The sequence below is a fragment of the Anomaloglossus baeobatrachus genome, chromosome 11 (genome assembly GCF_048569485.1).
Source record: "Anomaloglossus baeobatrachus isolate aAnoBae1 chromosome 11, aAnoBae1.hap1, whole genome shotgun sequence".
In the NCBI taxonomy this organism is placed as follows: domain Eukaryota; kingdom Metazoa; phylum Chordata; class Amphibia; order Anura; family Aromobatidae; genus Anomaloglossus; species Anomaloglossus baeobatrachus.
The window spans coordinates 37,385,265-37,400,550 of NC_134363.1; the positions used below are offsets into that span (position 1 = coordinate 37,385,265).

The 15,286-nt window shown below is 44.4% G+C and overlaps 1 protein-coding gene and 1 long non-coding RNA gene across 2 annotated transcripts in view; one reads left to right on the forward strand and one right to left on the reverse strand.

The window, feature by feature from the left end:
- LOC142256621 (cell adhesion molecule CEACAM7-like) overlaps positions 1-15,286 on the forward strand; it is a 93,088-nt gene that overhangs the window by 52,242 nt on the left and 25,560 nt on the right. The gene's annotated exons all lie outside the window — the stretch shown is intronic.
- On the reverse strand, positions 2,232-10,916 carry LOC142256371 (uncharacterized). Its single transcript, XR_012727520.1, has 3 exons — positions 10,857-10,916; positions 7,513-7,595; positions 2,232-3,274 (listed from the first exon to the last, which is right to left on the reverse strand). It is a non-coding gene; the product is annotated as an uncharacterized LOC142256371 (long non-coding RNA).

Sequence of the window (15,286 nt, forward strand, 5' to 3'; positions counted from 1 at the left end):
AGGGGGAGGCGTGCCATCACACACAAGAGAGCAGACTCTGCCCACTTTACTGCAGCTGTAATCCAGGCTAATTCTACAGTATGATTTCAGCAGCTGCTCCCCCTAGTGTTTAACAGTGGAAAATAGCAAACTTTTTAATATTTTTTTTTTATATATTTTGCTCAATTAAAAACCAATAATATTTAAACAAAACATTAAAACATTAATACTTTACATTTTTTCAGTTATTGAATTTTTTTTTTTTTTGGACGACACCTTCCCTTTAAAAACAGAACAATGATATGAACTTACTTTTTAATCTTCCCACCAAGAAAAAAAAGAAGTTTATCGGTACTAATAATGGTTTTATTAAAAAAAATGATGCATCCCACAAAAATCAGGCCAGCAACCCTACACCGATAGCAAAATAAGTACCGATCACTTTTTGTCCCATGCCGAGACTGCGCTGATGTCATCCAAGTGTGGTCCAAAAGACAATGGAGAAGGCGGAGAAATTAAATTCTCCATCTTCTTCTCACTTGTGCTCCGATTCTCTCGTGAGTTTGAGCCGAGTGTCCATCATACTCCATCCGATTCTCTCGCGATCTCCACCTCGTATAGTCAGGTTCTGACTCCGTTATTCATGGTTGGAGCATTTTAACTTTACGGGTTTTTTCCAAAAATTCTTGCTCAATGGATTTTGGAGAATAAGATTTACAATTTTTCATAGGCAGGCGATTTCACCCCTAATATGTTGCAACCCCCCTTTGTGTCAGTGGTGTACAAGTGTACGTAGAAGAGTTGACGCTGTTTTGAAGGTTGAGGGAAATCGCACAAAATTTTGATGGGATTTAGATTTTTCTTTGGTTTGCTTTGCATTTGTAACACTTCTATTTATAGAGCATCCTTACTCTGCAGCGATTTTTGTATAGATACTCTACTTATGTCACGCTAAGTACGGGGAAGGGGGAGATGATGACCTCTGACCAAACCTACTGCTGGTCCCCGATGTCCCTCACCACCCTAGATAGGTTCCGCATCTATGCGCTGAGCCGGATACCTGACCCTACGTATCCCTAGTGCTGGTCCCTCACCACCCTAGATAGGCTCCGCACCTATGCACCGAACTGGATACCTAACCCCAGGTATCCCTAGTGCTGGTCCCTGGAGTCCCTCACCACCCTAGATAGGTTCTGCACCTGTGCACCGAGCCAGAAACCTGACCATGGGTATCCCTACTGCTGGTCTCTGGAGTTCCTCACAACCCTAGATAGGTTCCGTACCAATGCGTCGAGCCGGATACTTGACCCTAGGTATCCCTACTGCTGGTCCCTGGGGTCCCTCACCACCCTAGGTAGGTTCCGTACCAATGCGTCGAGCCGGATACTTGACCCTAGGTATCCCTACTGCTGATCCCTAGGGTCCTTCACCACCCCAGGTAGGTTCCGTACCAATGCGTCGAGCCGGATACTTGACCCTAGGTATCCCTACTGCTGGTCCCTGGGGTCCTTCACCACCCTAGGTAGGTTCCGCACCTATGCGCCGAACCAGATACCTGACCCTAGGTATCCCTACTGCTGGTCTCTGGAGTCCTTCACCACCCTAGATAGGTTCCGTACCAATGCGTCGAGCCAGATACTTGACCCCAGGTATCCCTACTGCTGGTCCCTGGGGTCCTTCACCACCCTAGGTAGGTTCCTCACCTATGCGCCGAACCAGATACCTGATCCTAGTTATCCCTACTACTGGTCCCTGGGATCCCTCACAACCCTAGATAGGTTCCGCACCTATGCGCCAAGCCGGATACCTGACCCTAGGTATCCCTTGTGCTGTCCCCTCAATAGGGAACGGATGGGATGACCTCTTTGTCAACCCCACTAAACACTAAAGAAGACACAAGGAGAACACACAGGGGAAAATGCATGAACTACTTATTAACTGAAAAATAAGGAGCGCTGATAGTGTAATACCAACAGATCAGTGAGGTAGATCAGGAAAAATACACTCACCTGAAAAGGTTGTGATAGTCACAACCACTGATAAAGCATAGGATGACGTCTGCTGCAGCCCCACATGAATGTGCATACAAATCAGAGTGAAAAGCACGTTGATGTTATAAACGTATTCTTTTATTCCATCGGTCTATGCGTTTCGAGGATATACCTCTTCTTCAGGACCAGTGCATCAACATAGTATCAATGCTATATGATACTATGTTGATGCACTGGTCCTGAAGAAGAGGTATATCCTCGAAACGCGTAGACCGATGGAATAAAAGAATACGTTTATAACATCAACGTGCTACATCTTCATTTTGTCTGATGTGCGGCATTAACCCCCTTTTCACTCTGATTTGTATGAACTACTTATTATTAGATGACTCAGAAGGTCAGCAAAGTACTCAGCAACAATATCACAGAGTAGTACAAGCCACCTGCTTGGATCCTCGGCTTGCATTAACTGAAAATATCACCAGCACCAGTCCAAAGAAGAAAGGGGTAATTAAACACCAAGAGAATACTGATGATCAGTATCTAGGTGGAAGGTGAACTTGTGCTGGGCTCAAAAGGGAGAGATGAATCCAGCAAGGAAAGCTACCTATACCAATGACTACTGACAGCAGGAACCATGGAATGTCAAGGAGCATTCTGCGCAGCTAAACTCTGTGACCTTCTATGGCCAGAAACCACAACTACCTGTCACCCGTGACCATATATAATATACATTATATTCAGAGACTGATCTCCATCCTGGTCTAGTTCTACTCACAGCTGAGTGTCTTCCACCTTGAAGAAGATTATCGGCTGAGCGTTTATTATGTATGGTGATGCAGTAAGACTTTTCTCTCTTCGCACCAGTTTTGACTTTTCCATTGCTGATCTATTACATCCATCATCAAAGCCTTAAAAACCATGAAGTAGGGTTATTACTAGTTACTAAACAATGGAAATAGAGGCTGATGACGCAGCGTTATTAATTGTTATTTGAGCTCCGTAGTTTTGTCCCACAACTATCCACAATGTTGGAATCCATAAGGATCCTTGTCTTGTAATAGAGGCAACATCGGCAATGGGGATAGTTCCTCTGGAGGTAGATAGTGTTGGAGATTTTTGCATTCCTACAATAAATTTCGTCGGATCGACTTCTTTGGATTGGAACCAGGAAACCTCCGTAACGTCATCTAGATTTACTCCTCCAAGCCTTAATGTAAGGCCTTCACCATTTACGGCCGGGTTTGGCTCCTGCACTATTGTTAGTTGCTGCTCTGTCGGAATCGCCCAAAGACAAACAAAACCTGAAAAAAATAATGAACGATTCTACAGTATTAAAATATAAGGAGATATAACAGATGCGTTGTAGATTAATATTCATTCATCATTGAAAACGCTCAATAGTGATGCAACAACGGATGTGAATATGGAATAGGAGCAGTAAATACCGCCAACCACACGGAGCAGAGATTACTGCAAAAAATAGCTGCGGCTCTGGAGCGTCCATTGTTCTCCGTTGCTAATGGCTGCCATAGCCTTCTAAATTCCTGCAGAATCTTTTGTGCATCGAGAGGTCTTCAAATTATCATTTTGCATTCATATACAGTACAGACCAAAAGTTTGGACACACCTCCTCATTCAAAGAGTTTTCTTTATTTTCAGGACTCTGAAAATTGTAGATTCACATTGAAGGCATCAAAACTATGAATTAAAACGTGGAATGGAATACTTAAAAAAGTGTGAAACAACTTCAAAGGTTCTTCAAAGTAGCCACTTTTTGCTTTGATTACTGCTTTGCATACTCTTGGCATTCTCTTGATGAGCTTCAAGAGGTAGTCACCGGAAATGGTTTTCCAACAGTCTTGAAGGAGTTCCCAGAGATGCTTAGCTCTTGTTGGCCCTTTTGCCTTCACTCTGCGGTCCAGCTCACCCCAAACCATCTCGATTGGGTTCAGGTCTGGTGACTGTGGAGGCTAGGTCAACTGGCGTACCATTCCATCACTCTCCTTCTTAGTCAAATAGCCCTTACACAGCCTGGAGATGTGTTTGGGGTCAATGTCCTGTTGAAAAATAAATGATGATCCAACTAAATGCAAACCGGATGCAATAGCACGCCGCTGCAAGATGCTGTGGTAGCCATGCTGGTTCTGTATACCTTCAATTTTTCATAAATCTTCAATAGTGTCACCAGCAAAGCACCCCCCACACCATCACACCTCCTCCTCCATAATTCACGGTGGGAACCAGCCATGTAGAGTCCATCCATTCACCTTTTCTACAAAGACACGGTGGTTGGATCCAAAGATCTCAAATTTGGACTCATCAGACCAAAGAACAGATTTCCACTGGTCTAATGTCCATTCCTTGTGTTCTTTAGCCCAAACAAGTCTCTTCTGCTTGTTGCCTGTCCTTAGCAGTGGTTTCCTAGCAGCTATTTTACCATGAAGGCCTGCTGCACAAAGTCTCCTCTTAACAGTCGTTCTAGAGATGAGAAGGTGTGTCCAAACTTTTGGTCTGTACTGTACATGTATATGTTGTATATCCCCTTCACCCCCGGACGATTTTCAATTTTTTTTGCTCTACTTTGGAGAGCCGTACCTTTTTTTTTTTACTTTTCTGTCAATCTTGCCATATGAGGGCTTGTTTTTAGCGGGACGAGTTGTAGTTTTAAATGAAACCATCAGTTTTACCATATAGTGTGCTGGAAAATGGCAAAAAAAAATCCAAGTGGGTAAAAATTGCAAAAAAAAATGTTTTTGGGATATTTTATTCTCCGTGTTCACTATATGGTAAAACTGTTGTGTTGTTGTGATTCCTCATGTTGGTACGAGTTTGTAGACACCAAACATGTATAGGTTTACTTTTGTCTAAGGGGTTATAAAAAAAAAAATTTGTCCAGAAAAAGTGGCGCACTTTTTGCACCAAATCTGAAACCTGTAGTGTTCTCATTTTTGGCATCTAAGTGATTGCTTATTTTCTGCGTCTTGAGCTGACATTTTTAACGGTAACATTTTTTCACAGATGGTACATTTTGATCACCTGTTATTACATTAGTGGCGACCAAAAAACGTAATTTTAGCGCTTGGAAATTTTTTTACGACTACACCATTTACCGATTGTGACGACACGGACTCTGTCAGTGCCTAGCATGGGTTAAGTTTCTTAAAATTCAGCCAGACATGATGATAGTTTGTTTATAAACGGGGGATAAGCCCCTCATTGCTTCTACAAAACTCTTAAGGGTGCTTTACACGCTGTGACATCGCTAGCGATTGCTAGCGATGTCGAGCGCGATAGCCCCCGCCCCTGTCATTCGTGCGACATTTGGTCATCGCTGCTGTAGTGAACATTATCGCTACGGCAGCGTCACACACACATACCTTGTCAGCGATGTCGCTGTGACCGCCGAACAATCCCTCCCTCAAGGGGGAGGTGCGTTCGGTGTCATAGCGACGTCAATGCGGCGTCACTAAGTGGCCGGCCAATAGAAGTGGAGGGGCGGAGATGAGCGGGACGTAACATCCCGCCCACCTCCTTCCTTCCGCATTGCCGGTGGAGGCAGGTAAGGAGATGTTCCTCGTTCCTGCGGTGTCACACATAGCGATGTGTGATGCCACAGGAACGACGGACAGCATCGTACCTGTGGCAGCAGCGATATTAAGGAAAGGAGCGACATGTCAACGATCACCGTTTTTGACCGATTTAGCAATCGTTGATCGTCACTCCTTGGTGTCACACGCTGCGATGTCGCTACCGGCGCCAGATGTGCGTCACTAATGACGTGACCCCGACAATATATCGGTAGCAATGTCACAGCGTGTAAAGCACCCTTTAGGAGTCTAGTGTTAAAGTTCTTGTTGACTCATGTAATTGCCTTGGCCAGTGAAGGTCAGATACCCAGACAAATCAATTATGCAAACCTCCCATTGTATTACTATGTGTATTGCTAGATGCAATGTAACTTAGCTGTCTCTCCCTCGTCTCTGCCAGAGACTAATACTACTAGGGATATTTTGTATACAGCTTGAAATCTAGCCAATAAGAGCCCAGTCTTATCCACCAATCGTGAAGACCTCAATGGTCTGAATGGAGAGTTCAGGGGTATAAGAAGGAGGACTGTCCATTGCCCGACTAGACTCTTGCTGCTTGATACCAATCTAGGATCTGCAGATCCGATTGGCAAGCCATAACCGAACCTGGATTGTAATACTACATGGACTTCAGCATTGGCTGAGATGTCAATGACTACCTAAGGAAGGAATCCAGCTTGGGACAAAGGCTTTGTGGCCCTCAGCCAGCTTCCTAAATCCGGCGTCATTAAATTCTCGGTGGGTGCCCGCTGAAAGCGGGGTGCTGCTGGTTTGGAGTAAGTAGCCCTGGAAACTCTGAGGCACGGACATTCTATTCCTTGGTGAGCCAGCGGAAGGGTGAGGAACCGTTGCCGGTTACATTTGTGTGTTTTGTTGGTTATGTGCTATGTGCCGGTAATTGTTTGGGGATCCAATAAAGTCTTAATATTGTGATTCCCTCACCCTGTGTTGTCTGAGTAGTGTTCCGCCCACGGTAAAGGAGGTTGTGCGTTCAGTTGGAATGAGCCCTGAGCCACGCTGTCTTTCTAAAGGCGGCCGGGCCAGCGGACGAGAGCACCCACTGACCCCCGTGTCTCCACAATTGGTGGCAGCAGTGGGATTGGACATAGCAGCATCCAAAATCTGAATGCCTCACCTATGGCCTCCTGGGTATGCTTATGTGCCTCCATGATTGTTGAACCCTGGACGGTGTCTGCGAACACCAGTCCTCTGCAGCTCCCAGGGATAAACCAGGCTGAGTAGTGTCCAACCGCTGCCAACTGACCCCCGTGTCTCTACACCGATCACAATAATTGATTTTATATTTTGATAGATTGGGCATTTCTGAACTCAGCGATACCAAATGTGTGTATATGTTTTTATTTTTCAACCCTTTAATTTTCAGTGGGGCGGATGGGGGGTTATTTCAATGTTTAGGTTTTTTAGTTTTTTTTTATTCTTTTAAACTTTTTTATTTTTTTATTTCACTAGTCCCCCTAGGGGGCTATAAGGATCAGGACTCTGGTCGCTTGTGCATATCTGTAGGTCAGAGCTACACAGCTCTGATCTGCTGAAATGCTGCTGTCCTCACACACGGCGCTCTACCAGCAGTAAGAGGAAATTACTCATGATAGCTACAAGAGTCATCACATAGCCGTTTGCTACCATGGCAACCATCGACACCACGTGATGGTGGCGGGTGAGTGAGCGCTTACCGCATCGGGCTGTCACATTTTGACGGGCCAAAGTAAGGGATTAGCAGGCGCAGGTGGATTGGGGATCCTCTCGTGCCTGGGAGGCACACATGTCAGCTGTTCAAATTAGCTGACATGTGCGGGGATCGCCGCCGGCTTCCCGCAGCAGCCAGTGATGAATACCCTGACAAGATGCATAACGTACCCAGTACAGCATGTGTCGTTAAGAGGATATGAGTTCACTTAAGAATGCTTCAATGCCTTCAGATTATTCCTTACCAAGCAGTAGAAATCCTCTGAAGAATGGAGATGACATATCGGACACCGTCGTTACTTTCTAGGTTTCACAAATATTGAGCCGTCTGTAGAAATAAAATATAAATGTATAAGTCTTTAATTATGTTTCTTAACAAATATGTTGTTTCTGCAAATATGATGTAAATTTGAAAAATAAATCTCCATCTTATATTCTTTTTACATCCCCTTTAACATAAGGCCTTAAAGGGAACCTGTCACCAGATTTGGTGACTATAAGCTGCAGCAACCACCAGTGGGCTCTTATATACAGTATTCAGGAAAGCTGTATATAAGAGTCCAGGCCTCTGTGTAGAGCGTAAAAATCATTTTATAATACTCACCTAAGGTGCGGTGCAGACTGTTCGGATGGGTGTCTCCGTTCTCCGGTACCGGCGCCTCCTCTTTCGGCCATCTTTGTTCTCCATCTTCTGAAGCCTGGGTGCATGACGCGTCCTATGTCATCCACACTAGCCGACATCGAGGTTCTGCGCAGGAGCACTTTGATCTGCCCTGAGCAGGGCAGATCAAAGTATTGTGGAGACAAAATGAGAAAACAAATCTAGAAAATCATCTTGTCTGATTTGGCAAGATTGTTTTTTGCAAATTATGGTGGAAAATAAGTATTTGGTCAATAATAAAAGTTGATCTCAATATTTTGTTATATATTCTTTGTTGGCAATGACAGAAGTAAAACGTTTTCTGTAAGTCTTCACAAGGTTGGCACACACTGTTGGGGGTATGTGAGCCCATTTCTCCATGCAGATCTCCTCTAGAGCAGTGAAGTTTTGGGCTTGTCGCTGAGCAACACGGACTTTTAACTCCCTCCAAAGGTTTTCTATGGGGTTGAGATCTGGAGACTGGCTAGGCCACTCCAGGACCTTCATATGCTTCTTAGAAAGCCACTCCTTCATTGCCCTGGTGGTGTGCTTGGGATCATTATCATGTTGAAAGACCCAGCCACGTTTCATCTTCAATGCTGTTGCTGATGGAAGGTTTGCACTCAAAATTTCACAATAGATGGCCCCATTCATTCTTTCATGTACACGGATCAGTCGTCCTGGTCCCTTTGCAGAGAAACAGCCCCAAAACATGATGTTGCCACCCCCATGCTTCACAGTAGGTATGGTGTTCTTTAGATAAACCTAAGAAATTGATCACTACTCAAAAAGAGCCTGTGTGATCACTAGACCTCATGTAGTTTACAGTGAACTATACAACCTACAAAGAACTACAAAGTCTTATATGCAAAATATCTTTATTGAAGAAATAATTAAAATAACAAGATAAGAAATGTGCACAGCAATACCATGACATAAGAGGGAAAAACTTCACTTTGATTACAATTTCTCAATGGCCAGCAATGAAATATATATCCCACTCTGATAAAACGTGAGCAAAATACTATTGTCTATCAAATATTGATTTTCAAATTACACTCAAATATTCATCTGATGAAGATAAAAATATGTGAAAAAATGCATGAGCCAATTACTGAAACTAATCCTAAAGTCTGAACACTCTGCAAAGCAGATGGACGGCAAGAAGAAACTAGACAGCATGTCTATAATAAGGGTGACAGATGTAGCACTGCACTGACTGTAAAAGTGCATGAGCACTCAGAGATGTGATGGGGGGTGTCAAGAATCAGCTATAGGTAGGTAATGCCATGACCAACAAGGTGGAATATGGAGAAGTAACAATTATGAATGAGAGTCTCGACACACCGCATCACATCAAAAATAGAAAGTCACATGCACATGTACAGAACATCAAAAGTGATCACATGCTGCATCTTACCACAGAACACCCTGACGCGTTTCGCCGAGGCTTTGTCCAAGGGCGCCCTTGGATAAAGTCAAAGTGTTGAGACTCTCATTCATAATTGTTACTTCTCCGTATTCCACCTTGTTGGTCATGGCATTACCTACCTATGGATGATTCTTGATAGACAATAGTATTTTGCTAACGTTTCATCAGAGTGGGATATATATTTCATTGCTGGCCATTGAGAATTTGTAATCAAAGTGAAGTTTTTCCCTTTTATGTCATGGTATTGCTGTGCACATTTTTTATCTTGTTATTTTAATTATTTCTTCAATAAAGATATTTTGCATATAAGACTTTGTAGTTCTTTGTAGGTTGTATGGTGTTCTTTAGATGCAACTCAGCATTCTGTCTCTTCCAAACATGATGAGTTGTGTTTCTACCAAACAGTTCTACTTTGGTTTCATCAGACCATATGACCTTCTCCCAATACTCTTCTGGATAATCTGAATGCTCTCTAGCAAACTTCAGACGGGCCCGGATATATACTGACTTAAGCAAGGGGACACGTCTGGCACTGCAGGATCTGATTCCCTGGCGGCATAGTGTGTTACTGATGGTAGCCTGTGTTACGATGGTCCCAGCTCTATGTAGGTCTCTCACTAGGTCCGCCCGTGTGGTTCTGGGATTTTTAATCACTGTTCTTGTGATCATTTTGACCCCACGGGGTGAGATCTTGCATGGAGCCCCAGATGGAGGAAGATTATCAGTGGTCTTGTATGTCTTCCATTTTCTTATAATTGCTCCCACAGTTGATTTTATCACACCAAGCTGCTTGCCTATTGCAGATTCAGTCTTCCCAGCCTGGTGCAGGGCTACAAGTTTGTTTCTGGTGTCCTTCGACAGGCCTTTTGTCTTCACCAACGTGGAGTTTGGAGTGTGACTGTTTGAGGTTGTGGCCAGAGGTCTTTTATACTGATAACAAGTTCAAGCAGGTGCTATTACTACAGGTAATGAGTGGAGGACAGAGGAGCCTTTTATGAAAGAAGTTACAGGTCTGTGAGATCCAGAAATCTTGCATGTTTTTATGTGACTAAATACTTATTTTCCACCATAATTTGCAAAAAAAATCTTGCCAAATCAGACGCGGTGATTTTCTGGATTTGTTTTCTCATTTTGTCTCTCATAGTTGTGGTCACCTATGATGTCAATTACAGGCAAATCTCATCTTATTAAGTGGGAGAACTTGCACAATTGGGGGCTGACTAAATACTTTTTTCCCCACTGTACGCTCAGGTCACCTAGACTTATATGGGGTTCGGCGTCTGGGGTCAAGTTCAGTTGCCGAGCCCAAAATGTTTTCATACTGGTTCAGCAAACTGGAACATCCATGGGTTTGGTCATCATCACTACTCTGGGGTAACCCAACACTTTTTAGAAAACATTTTAAAACTTTTCCAGCTTCTCCATGCGCATGCATTTACAACGGCTGCTCATGCTCAAGGCTGACAAACCACATTCACATTGTTATAGTACAAAGTATAAGAAGAAGTTAGACTCACCGGGGAGACAAGGTCCGTGTGGAGATGGAAGATTCTGCAATATCCGTGAAGATGCTTCCATCAGACATATATATATACCCAGAAAAAATCAGGCTGGGCCATGGAGAAGAATAATCAGGGCGTGATCCGTCATGACCGTCATCCCCATTACGCAATACTAATGTATGGTAATGATATCGGGCGAGTCTTACCATTAATGATAAAAATAAAATTGTTGTTTACAAATCCTTAAAGGGCTTGTCCGGGACACTTAATTATAACTTTTTTGTTTATGCAAACAATGCAATATGCAGCTACTATATATGGAACTTGTTCGGCAAAAAAGTAGACCGCATAGAGATACAAAATTGGAAAGATAAAAAAAATTCTTGGAAGGCAGGGGTTAAAAAGTAATATATGGATTTTGAATGGTGGAGTTAAAAAAATTGGATGAATTTTAGAAGTTTGAGTTAAAAGTAAAATAAAAATAATGAAAATATGGTTAAGTCTATGACTAGTATCAGAAAAAGAGATAGCTGCACTCTGAAATGCTAAAGTATGCAAAACCATGAATGTAAGAATATACACACGAGCTCAAAATTGTTGGTCCCCCTCGTTTAATGAAAGAAAAATTCAGAAGGGTCACAGAAATAACTTGAATGCCTGGATAGAAATGATGGCACCCCTGAAAATAATGTGACAAAGGGGACATGTTACATCAAGGTATGTCCACTAATTAGCATCACAGGTATGTACAATCTTGTAATCAGTTAGTGGGCCTGTATATAGGGCTATAGATACTCACTGTGCTGTTTGGTGACATGGTGTATACCACACTCAACATGGAACATAGGAAGTAAAGAGTTGTCTCAGGAGATTAGAAAGGAAATTATAGACAAGCATGTTAAAGGTAAAGGTTATAAGACATCTCCAAGCAGCTTGATGTTGCTGTGACTACAGTTGCACATATTATTCATAAATTTAAGACCCATGGGACTGTAGCCAACCTCCCTAGATGTGGCTGAAGGAGGAAAATTGATGACAAATCAAAGAGACGGATAATACGAATGGTAACAAAAAACTTCTAAAGAGATTAAAGGTGAACTTCAAGGTCAAGCAACATCAGTGTCAGATTGCACCATCCTCTGAAACCAGGTAATCAGCTTTACTAAGGCCACGTGTACACAATCAGTATTTGTTGAGTTTTTTACCTCAGTATATAAGGCCATGTGCACACATTGAATATTTGGTGAATTTTTTACCTCAGTATATAAGGCCACGTGCACACATTTAGTTTTTAATGAACTTTTCACCTCAATATATAAGGCCACGTGCACACAATGAGTATTTGGTGAATTTTTTACCTCAGTATTTGAAGCCAAAACCAGGAGTTGTAAAATCAGAGGAAAAGTGTAATAGAAACACGAGCACCACTTCTGAATTTATCACCCACTTCTGGTTTTGGCTACAAATACTGAGGTAACATACTGACCAAATACTGAGGTAAGATACTGACCAAATACTGAAAGTGTGAACGTGGCCTAAGGATAAGTGATAACTTATTCACCAGAGAGGGTGTGATTGCTGGGACCTACACTGATTGGCAAAATTTGCAACTTTTATCCCCCATTACACTGGAGCTCATGTCTGACTCGACCCCTGATCCATTCATTCCCTCAGTGGCTGTCGTGTGCTGCACTTGGCTTTTTCTGACCACTCCAAAGAGGATAAATGGAGCTGCGGTCACACATCCCACTCCACAGAGGATGAATGGAGCTGTTGTCACACATCCCACTCCACAGAGGATGAATGGAGCTGCGGTCACACATCCCACGCCACAGAGGATGAATGGAGCTGTGGTCACACATCCCACCCCACAGAGGATGACTGGAGCTGCGGTCACACATCCCACTCCACAGAGGATGAATGGAGCTGTGGTCACACATCCCACCCCACAGAGGATGACTGGAGCTGCGGTCACACATCCCACTCCACAGAGGATGAATGGAGCTGCGGTCACACATCCCACTCCACAGTGGATGAATGGAGCTGCGGTCACACATCCCACTCCACAGAGGATGAATGGAGCTGCGGTCACACATCCCACCTGCCGCTGCATTATATAATGGGGATACAAGTTCCCTGACAGGGATAAAAGTTCCCGAATCTTCCGGTCGGTGCGGTTTCCACTGGTCTGGTTCAACCGATCAATAAGTGATCACCTACCGAACCTGTGGATCGGTGATAACTTGTCACCAAAGACCCTTTATTGCAAACTACTGTAATTATACATCAGTTATGGTGCACAGGAGGTGTGCAGGAGCCACCTGTGCTTTACAGTCAGCGCTCCATTATAATGGGGATAACGGCTAATAGATATTTGAATGTAGCAGTAGGGTGGGAGGGAACAGTCAGTAAAGTGTAGTAAAGCAAAGTAGAGAGACGTGCCTAAAGCTCGGTCGTGTAACGGTGAACCGGGGGCACAGGAGAGTGTGCTGCGCGCAAAGTTTAGATTCACTGTAGTAACCCGGTAGTTTGGAACTTGCTGGGCCCCGCTCCCCACTGTGGCTAAGTGTGGGAGCCTGCTCTCAGGACTCACGCTTGGGATTTTAGTGGGCTGCTTATATGGAAGGCCCTATCCCCCTCATTGCGCTAGTACCCCAATTCTGGAGTTAGTTGCAACAGTCCATAAAGGCTTCGCTCTCCGCAGGTTAATTGCCGGGTTGCCTGAAGCTTCTCCCCAACCTAGGGTCCATGTACCCCACCGTGCGTTACGTCCCGGACTGGTGATAGGACCAGGGGTCCAACTCCTCTAGGTCCAGACCACTGTCTGCAACCTAGACAGCTGCTCTTGGGAGCCACCGCTGCCTGCTTCCTCCACTTCACTCCACTTCACAGTTCACTGACCCTCTACTGACCTTCCCTTCCTGACCCTTAGGTGGGCGACCCTATTCCGCTTAAGCCACCCACTGGTGTGCCAGGTGGGTGTGGTGCAGGGTGTATCTAGGATTTGATTTGCTGTTGGAGGCAGCACTGTAAGATGGGGACCCAGAACCATGAGGTATTTGAATACTGCACTAAGGGGAAAGAGCGTGCAGTACCCTGTGACGACCTGATAGTCCAGGGGCGTCACAAGAGTGGTCGCCAGGGTAGGTACACCTGAGTACCACTGGGACCAGAGCCCTGACGGGGCACAGGGCCCTAGGTCAGGCGTCAGCTTCACGTGGCCTCGCAAATACCTGCACAGTGAGGGGACCTACACGAACCTCACTTACCCACAGATCCGGGGGCATCAGCAGTAACAAGCGGATCAGGTTTCAGGACCACGGACCGGCCCTATAGGGTGCACACTGCCCGCCGTACGGACGAGGAGACTGATGAAAGACAGTCGGGCCCCAAACTAGCTCCAAGCTACGGGGACCCAACCACACTGAGGGTGCGGGGACAGAGCAACCGAGTCATCAACTGGCACTGGAAATACAGGGACCTGAACCAGCCGTCCGAGGGTCAAGAGTGAGTAGAGACTGTTAACTACAACCCACGGTGTGGGCTCCTTTATTAGTCCATCATACATCTCCCAGGCTCAGCCCTACCTGCGGAGGGCCTACCACCACAGCTGCCATCACCACCAGCCCTAGGGATACCAAACTCAGCAGCGGCGGTTCCTCCATCTTAACCGCAACCAGCAGGTGGCGTCACACCAATGACTTTAATCTCCCCTGTAAATACTCCCCATTAAAAAGCAGCCAGGGCACGGGACCGGGCAACGGCCAGCATTCACCCGTGACACAGCATCCCCGTAAATATACAGCCCGGGACCGAGTACCCCATAGGTCCTCTCTTACATGCTGGGTCCTTGTCTACTGCAAATTCCCTGTAATTCTAATCCCGGTATGATGTCTTTATAACAATACACCGTGACGTAATAATTTGCTCACTTTGATTCCTGTGCATTATATTTTGGGCACTACTAGGACTGACCTTGGTCACCTACAGGACCCTCATATTGTCCCTGGATTATAACTTCTATCCTCATTACAGGTATATGTGTGAATTCTCATTATCTCTGATAATATGCCACATATTTATCTACTATTATCATCATTGTCACTATCATGCAGATTTTCCATACTTTTGATAGTTGGCTAGGATCCTCTGGTTATATCCTCTGATTACATCATTCCTTACTATACCTCACCACAGGTATTGTACGCCACTCAGCCCGATATACAGTGCCTGGCGAAAGTATTCGGCCCCCTTGATTTTTTTCAACCTTTTCCCACATTTCAGGCTTCAAACATAAAGATAAAAATTTTACATTTTATGGTGAAGAATCAACAACAAGTGGACACAATTGTGAAGGTGAGCGAACGTTATTGTTTGTTTTAAATTTTTATAAAAAAATTAATAACAGAATATTGGGGCGTGCAATATTATTCATCCCCTGTAAG